This window comes from Anabrus simplex, unplaced genomic scaffold, assembly GCF_040414725.1.
Source record: "Anabrus simplex isolate iqAnaSimp1 unplaced genomic scaffold, ASM4041472v1 ctg00000133.1, whole genome shotgun sequence".
Lineage (NCBI taxonomy): Eukaryota > Metazoa > Arthropoda > Insecta > Orthoptera > Tettigoniidae > Anabrus > Anabrus simplex.
Window position 1 is genome coordinate 43557 of NW_027130082.1, and position 8944 is coordinate 52500.

Genomic DNA, 8944 nt, shown 5'->3' on the forward strand with positions numbered 1-8944 from the left:
TGCACGGAGGATTAATAGCAATCTGCATCCATCGTGATTTCTTAAAGTGTCTAAAAAGCACCCAAGGACGGCCCTGACAGAGAGAGGGCCGTAGTGGGGCACTCCCCTAGCGGGCTATATCAATAGAATGACGGGTAAAAGTATTTAAAACCGTTTTATAATTTTTGGGTTACCAGATGCACGTTTTCAATCACCAGGTGCACGGAGGAAAATGAGCATTTGCATCCATAGTCATGTCTTAAACCGTCCATAAAGCACTCTTGGCCGGCCCGGCAGAGAGAGAAAGAGATGGTGGAAAAAAAAAAAAATCATCATCAGACCTTCCATAAATAATTCGGGCCGGCCCCCATTGCTAAAGGTCCGTAGTAGGGTGCGCCATAAGCGGACATGAATAGATGGAACACCGCTAACCGCATAGAGAACCGTGTTTGGGTGACCAGGTGCACGTTTTCAATCACCAGTTGCACATTTTCAATCACCAGTTGCACGGAGGATTAATAGCAATCTGCATCCATCGCGATTTCTTAAAGTGTCTATAAAGCACTCAGGTCGGCCCCGACCGAGACAGGGCCTTAGTGGGGTGCTCCCATAGCGGGGAACAATGAGAGGGGTGCCTTTAAATTCATTTTGAACCATATTTGAAATTTTGGGTTACCAGATGCACGTTTTCAATCACCAGTTGCACGGAGGATTAATAGCAATCTGCATCCATCGTGATTTCTTAAAGTGTCTAAAAAGCACCCAAGGACGGCCCTGACAGAGAGAGGGCCGTAGTGGGGCACTCCCCTAGCGGGCTATATCAATAGAATGACGGGTAAAAGTATTTAAAACCGTTTTATAATTTTTGGGTTACCAGATGCACGTTTTCAATCACCAGGTGCACGGAGGAAAATGAGCATTTGCATCCATAGTCATGTCTTAAACCGTCCATAAAGCACTCTTGGCCGGCCCCGGCAGAGAGAGAAAGAGATGGTGAAAAAAAAAAAAAATCATCATCAGACCTTCCATAAATAATTCGGGCCGGCCCCCATTGCTAAAGGTCCGTAGTAGGGTGCGCCATAAGCGGACATGAATAGATGGAACACCGCTAACCGCATAGAGAACCGTGTTTTGGGTGACCAGGTGCACGTTTTCAATCACCAGTTGCACATTTTCAATCACCAGTTGCACGGAGGATTAATAGCAATCTGCATCCATCGCGATTTCTTAAAGTGTCTATAAAGCACTCAGGTCGGCCCCGACCGAGACAGGGCCTTAGTGGGGTGCTCCCATAGCGGGGAACAATGAGAGGGGTGCCTTTAAATTCATTTTGAACCATATTTGAAATTTTGGGTTACCAGATGCACGTTTTCAATCACCAGTTGCACGGAGGATTAATAGCAATCTGCATCCATCGTGATTTCTTAAAGTGTCTAAAAAGCACCCAAGGACGGCCCTGACAGAGAGAGGGCCGTAGTGGGGCACTCCCCTAGCGGGCTATATCAATAGAATGACGGGTAAAAGTATTTAAAACCGTTTTATAATTTTTGGGTTACCAGATGCACGTTTTCAATCACCAGGTGCACGGAGGAAAATGAGCATTTGCATCCATAGTCATGTCTTAAACCGTCCATAAAGCACTCTTGGCCGGCCCCGGCAGAGAGAGAAAGAGATGGTGGAAAAAAAAAAAAAATCATCATCAGACCTTCCATAAATAATTCGGGCCGGCCCCCATTGCTAAAGGTCCGTAGTAGGGGTGCGCCATAAGCGGACATGAATAGATGGAACTACCGCTAACCGCATAGAGAACCGTGTTTTGGGTGACCAGGTGCACGTTTTCAATCACCAGTTGCACATTTTCAATCACCAGTTGCACGGAGGATTAATAGCAATCTGCATCCATCGCGATTTCTTAAAGTGTCTATAAAGCACTCAGGTCGGCCCCGACCGAGACAGGGCCTTAGTGGGGTGCTCCCATAGCGGGGAACAATGAGAGGGGTGCCTTTAAATTCATTTTGAACCATATTTGAAATTTTGGGTTACCAGATGCACGTTTTCAATCACCAGTTGCACGGAGGATTAATAGCAATCTGCATCCATCGTGATTTCTTAAAGTGTCTAAAAAGCACCCAAGGACGGCCCTGACAGAGAGAGGGCCGTAGTGGGGCACTCCCCTAGCGGCTATATCAATAGAATGACGGGTAAAAGTATTTAAAACCGTTTTATAATTTTTGGGTTACCAGATGCACGTTTTCAATCACCAGGTGCACGGAGGAAAATGAGCATTTGCATCCATAGTCATGTCTTAAACCGTCCATAAAGCACTCTTGGCCGGCCCCGGCAGAGAGAGAAAGAGATGGTGGAAAAAAAAAAAAAATCATCATCAGACCTTCCATAAATAATTCGGGCCGGCCCCCATTGCTAAAGGTCCGTAGTAGGGTGCGCCATAAGCGGACATGAATAGATGGAACACCGCTAACCGCATAGAGAACCGTGTTTTGGGTGACCAGGTGCACGTTTTCAATCACCAGTTGCACATTTTCAATCACCAGTTGCACGGAGGATTAATAGCAATCTGCATCCATCGCGATTTCTTAAAGTGTCTATAAAGCACTCAGGTCGGCCCCGACCGAGACAGGGCCTTAGTGGGGTGCTCCCATAGCGGGGAACAATGAGAGGGGTGCCTTTAAATTCATTTTGAACCATATTTGAAATTTTGGGTTACCAGATGCACGTTTTCAATCACCAGTTGCACGGAGGATTAATAGCAATCTGCATCCATCGTGATTTCTTAAAGTGTCTAAAAAGCACCCAAGGACGGCCCTGACAGAGAGAGGGCCGTAGTGGGGCACTCCCCTAGCGGGCTATATCAATAGAATGACGGGTAAAAGTATTTAAAACCGTTTTATAATTTTTGGGTTACCAGATGCACGTTTTCAATCACCAGGTGCACGGAGGAAAATGAGCATTTGCATCCATAGTCATGTCTTAAACCGTCCATAAAGCACTCTTGGCCGGCCCCGGCAGAGAGAGAAAGAGATGGTGGAAAAAAAAAAAAAATCATCATCAGACCTTCCATAAATAATTCGGGCCGGCCCCCATTGCTAAAGGTCCGTAGTAGGGTGCGCCATAAGCGGACATGAATAGATGGAACACCGCTAACCGCATAGAGAACCGTGTTTTGGGTGACCAGGTGCACGTTTTCAATCACCAGTTGCACATTTTCAATCACCAGTTGCACGGAGGATTAATAGCAATCTGCATCCATCGCGATTTCTTAAAGTGTCTATAAAGCACTCAGGTCGGCCCCGACCGAGACAGGGCCTTAGTGGGGTGCTCCATAGCGGGGAACAATGAGAGGGGTGCCTTTAAATTCATTTTGAACCATATTGAAATTTTGGGTTACCAGATGCACGTTTTCAATCACCAGTTGCACGGAGGATTAATAGCAATCTGCATCCATCGTGATTTCTTAAAGTGTCTAAAAAGCACCCAAGGACGGCCCTGACAGAGAGAGGGCCGTAGTGGGGCACTCCCCTAGCGGGCTATATCAATAGAATGACGGGTAAAAGTATTTAAAACCGTTTTATAATTTTTGGGTTACCAGATGCACGTTTTCAATCACCAGGTGCACGGAGGAAAATGAGCATTTGCATCCATAGTCATGTCTTAAACCGTCCATAAAGCACTCTTGGCCGCCCCGGCAGAGAGAGAAAGAGATGGTGGAAAAAAAAAAAAAATCATCATCAGACCTTCCATAAATAATTCGGGCCGGCCCCCATTGCTAAAGGTCCGTAGTAGGGTGCGCCATAAGCGGACATGAATAGATGGAACACCGCTAACCGCATAGAGAACCGTGTTTTGGGTGACCAGGTGCACGTTTTCAATCACCAGTTGCACATTTTCAATCACCCAGTTGCACGGAGGATTAATAGCAATCTGCATCCATCGCGATTTCTTAAAGTGTCTATAAAGCACTCAGGTCGGCCCCGACCGAGACAGGGCCTTAGTGGGGTGCTCCATAGCGGGGAACAATGAGAGGGGTGCCTTTAAATTCATTTTGAACCATATTTGAAATTTTGGGTTACCAGATGCACGTTTTCAATCACCAGTTGCACGGAGGATTAATAGCAATCTGCATCCATCGTGATTTCTTAAAGTGTCTAAAAAGCACCAAGGACGGCCCTGACAGAGAGAGGGCCGTAGTGGGGCACTCCCCTAGCGGGCTATATCAATAGAATGACGGGTAAAAGTATTTAAAACCGTTTTATAATTTTTGGGTTACCAGATGCACGTTTTCAATCACCAGGTGCACGGAGGAAAATGAGCATTTGCATCCATAGTCATGTCTTAAAACCGTCCATAAAGCACTCTTGGCGGCCCCGGCAGAGAGAGAAAGAGATGGTGGAAAAAAAAAAAAATCATCATCAGACCTTCCATAAATAATTCGGGCCGGCCCCCATTGCTAAAGGTCCGTAGTAGGGTGCGCCATAAGCGGACATGAATAGATGGAACACCGCTAACCGCATAGAGAACCGTGTTTTGGGTGACCAGGTGCACGTTTTCAATCACCAGTTGCACATTTTCAATCACCAGTTGCACGGAGGATTAATAGCAATCTGCATCCATCGCGATTTCTTAAAGTGTCTATAAAGCACTCAGGTCGGCCCCGACCGAGACAGGGCCTTAGTGGGGGTGCTCCCATAGCGGGGAACAATGAGAGGGGTGCCTTTAAATTCATTTTGAACCATATTTGAAATTTTGGGTTACCAGATGCACGTTTTCAATCACCAGTTGCACGGAGGATTAATAGCAATCTGCATCCATCGTGATTTCTTAAAGTGTCTAAAAAGCACCCAAGGACGGCCCTGACAGAGAGAGGGCCGTAGTGGGGCACTCCCCTAGCGGGCTATATCAATAGAATGACGGGTAAAAGTATTTAAAACCGTTTTATAATTTTTGGGTTACCAGATGCACGTTTTCAATCACCAGGTGCACGGAGGAAAATGAGCATTTGCATCCATAGTCATGTCTTAAACCGTCCATAAAGCACTCTTGGCCGGCCCCGGCAGAGAGAGAAAGAGATGGTGGAAAAAAAAAAAAAATCATCATCAGACCTTCCATAAATAATTCGGGCCGGCCCCCATTGCTAAAGGTCCGTAGTAGGGTGCGCCATAAGCGGACATGAATAGATGGAACACCGCTAACCGCATAGAGAACCGTGTTTTGGGTGACCAGGTGCACGTTTTCAATCACCAGTTGCACATTTTCAATCACCAGTTGCACGGAGGATTAATAGCAATCTGCATCCATCGCGATTTCTTAAAGTGTCTATAAAGCACTCAGGTCGGCCCCGACCGAGACAGGGCCTTAGTGGGGTGCTCCCATAGCGGGGAACAATGAGAGGGGTGCCTTTAAATTCATTTTGAACCATATTTGAAATTTTGGGTTACCAGATGCACGTTTTCAATCACCAGTTGCACGGAGGATTAATAGCAATCTGCATCCATCGTGATTTCTTAAAGTGTCTAAAAAGCACCCAAGGACGGCCCTGACAGAGAGAGGGCCGTAGTGGGGCACTCCCCTAGCGGGCTATATCAATAGAATGACGGGTAAAAGTATTTAAAACCGTTTTATAATTTTTGGGTTACCAGATGCACGTTTTCAATCACCAGGTGCACGGAGGAAAATGAGCATTTGCATCCATAGTCATGTCTTAAACCGTCCATAAAGCACTCTTGGCCGGCCCCGGCAGAGAGAGAAAGAGATGGTGGAAAAAAAAAAAAAATCATCATCAGACCTTCCATAAATAATTCGGGCCGGCCCCCATTGCTAAAGGTCCGTAGTAGGGTGCGCCATAAGCGGACATGAATAGATGGAACACCGCTAACCGCATAGAGAACCGTGTTTTGGGTGACCAGGTGCACGTTTTCAATCACCAGTTGCACATTTTCAATCACCAGTTGCACGGAGGATTAATAGCAATCTGCATCCATCGCGATTTCTTAAAGTGTCTATAAAGCACTCAGGTCGGCCCCGACCGAGACAGGGCCTTAGTGGGGTGCTCCCATAGCGGGGAACAATGAGAGGGGTGCCTTTAAATTCATTTTGAACCATATTTGAAATTTTGGGTTACCAGATGCACGTTTTCAATCACCAGTTGCACGGAGGATTAATAGCAATCTGCATCCATCGTGATTTCTTAAAGTGTCTAAAAAGCACCCAAGGACGGCCCTGACAGAGAGAGGGCCGTAGTGGGGCACTCCCCTAGCGGGCTATATCAATAGAATGACGGGTAAAAGTATTTAAAACCGTTTTATAATTTTTGGGTTACCAGATGCACGTTTTCAATCACCAGGTGCACGGAGGAAAATGAGCATTTGCATCCATAGTCATGTCTTAAAACCGTCCATAAAGCACTCTTGGCCGGCCCCGGCAGAGAGAGAAAGAGATGGTGGAAAAAAAAAAAAAAATCATCATCAGACCTTCCATAAATAATTCGGGCCGGCCCCCATTGCTAAAGGTCCGTAGTAGGGTGCGCCATAAGCGGACATGAATAGATGGAACACCGCTAACCGCATAGAGAACCGTGTTTTGGGTGACCAGGTGCACGTTTTCAATCACCAGTTGCACATTTTCAATCACCAGTTGCACGGAGGATTAATAGCAATCTGCATCCATCGCGATTTCTTAAAGTGTCTATAAAGCACTCAGGTCGGCCCCGACCGAGACAGGGCCTTAGTGGGTGCTCCCATAGCGGGGAACAATGAGAGGGGTGCCTTTAAATTCATTTTGAACCATATTTGAAATTTTGGGTTACCAGATGCACGTTTTCAATCACCAGTTGCACGGAGGATTAATAGCAATCTGCATCCATCGTGATTTCTTAAAGTGTCTAAAAAGCACCCAAGGACGGCCCTGACAGAGAGAGGGCCGTAGTGGGGCACTCCCCTAGCGGGCTATATCAATAGAATGACGGGTAAAAGTATTTAAAACCGTTTTATAATTTTTGGGTTACCAGATGCACGTTTTCAATCACCAGGTGCACGGAGGAAAATGAGCATTTGCATCCATAGTCATGTCTTAAACCGTCCATAAAGCACTCTTGGCCGGCCCCGGCAGAGAGAGAAAGAGATGGTGGAAAAAAAAAAAAAATCATCATCAGACCTTCCATAAATAATTCGGGCCGGCCCCCATTGCTAAAGGTCCGTAGTAGGGTGCGCCATAAGCGGACATGAATAGATGGAACACCGCTAACCGCATAGAGAACCGTGTTTTGGGTGACCAGGTGCACGTTTTCAATCACCAGTTGCACATTTTCAATCACCAGTTGCACGGAGATTAATAGCAATCTGCATCCATCGCGATTTCTTAAAGTGTCTATAAAGCACTCAGGTCGGCCCCGACCGAGACAGGGCCTTAGTGGGGTGCTCCCATAGCGGGGAACAATGAGAGGGGTGCCTTTAAATTCATTTTGAACCATATTTGAAATTTTGGGTTACCAGATGCACGTTTTCAATCACCAGTTGCACGGAGGATTAATAGCAATCTGCATCCATCGTGATTTCTTAAAGTGTCTAAAAAGCACCCAAGGACGGCCCTGACAGAGAGAGGGCCGTAGTGGGGCACTCCCCTAGCGGGCTATATCAATAGAATGACGGGTAAAAGTATTTAAAACCGTTTTATAATTTTTGGGTTACCAGATGCACGTTTTCAATCACCAGGTGCACGGAGGAAAATGAGCATTTGCATCCATAGTCATGTCTTAAACCGTCCATAAAGCACTCTTGGCCGGCCCCGGCAGAGAGAGAAAGAGATGGTGGAAAAAAAAAAAAAATCATCATCAGACCTTCCATAAATAATTCGGGCCCGGCCCCCATTGCTAAAGGTCCGTAGTAGGGTGCGCCATAAGCGGACATGAATAGATGGAACACCGCTAACCGCATAGAGAACCGTGTTTTGGGTGACCAGGTGCACGTTTTCAATCACCAGTTGCACATTTTCAATCACCAGTTGCACGGAGGATTAATAGCAATCTGCATCCATCGCGATTTCTTAAAGTGTCTATAAAGCACTCAGGTCGGCCCCCGACCGAGACAGGGCCTTAGTGGGGGTGCTCCCATAGCGGGGAACAATGAGAGGGGTGCCTTTAAATTCATTTTGAACCATATTTGAAATTTTGGGTTACCAGATGCACGTTTTCAATCACCAGTTGCACGGAGGATTAATAGCAATCTGCATCCATCGTGATTTCTTAAAGTGTCTAAAAAGCACCCAAGGACGGCCCTGACAGAGAGAGGGCCGTAGTGGGGCACTCCCCTAGCGGGCTATATCAATAGAATGACGGGTAAAAGTATTTAAAACCGTTTTATAATTTTTGGGTTACCAGATGCACGTTTTCAATCACCAGGTGCACGGAGGAAAATGAGCATTTGCATCCATAGTCATGTCTTAAACCGTCCATAAAGCACTCTTGGCCGGCCCCGCAGAGAGAGAAAGAGATGGTGGAAAAAAAAAAAAAATCATCATCAGACCTTCCATAAATAATTCGGGCCGGCCCCCATTGCTAAAGGTCCGTAGTAGGGTGCGCCATAAGCGGACATGAATAGATGGAACACCGCTAACCGCATAGAGAACCGTGTTTTGGGTGACCAGGTGCACGTTTTCAATCACCAGTTGCACATTTTCAATCACCAGTTGCACGGAGGATTAATAGCAATCTGCATCCATCGCGATTTCTTAAAGTGTCTATAAAGCACTCAGGTCGGCCCCGACCGAGACAGGGCCTTAGTGGGGTGCTCCCATAGCGGGGAACAATGAGAGGGGTGCCTTTAAATTCATTTTGAACCATATTTGAAATTTTGGGTTACCAGATGCACGTTTTCAATCACCAGTTGCACGGAGGATTAATAGCAATCTGCATCCATCGTGATTTCTTAAAGTGTCTAAAAAGCACCCAAGGACG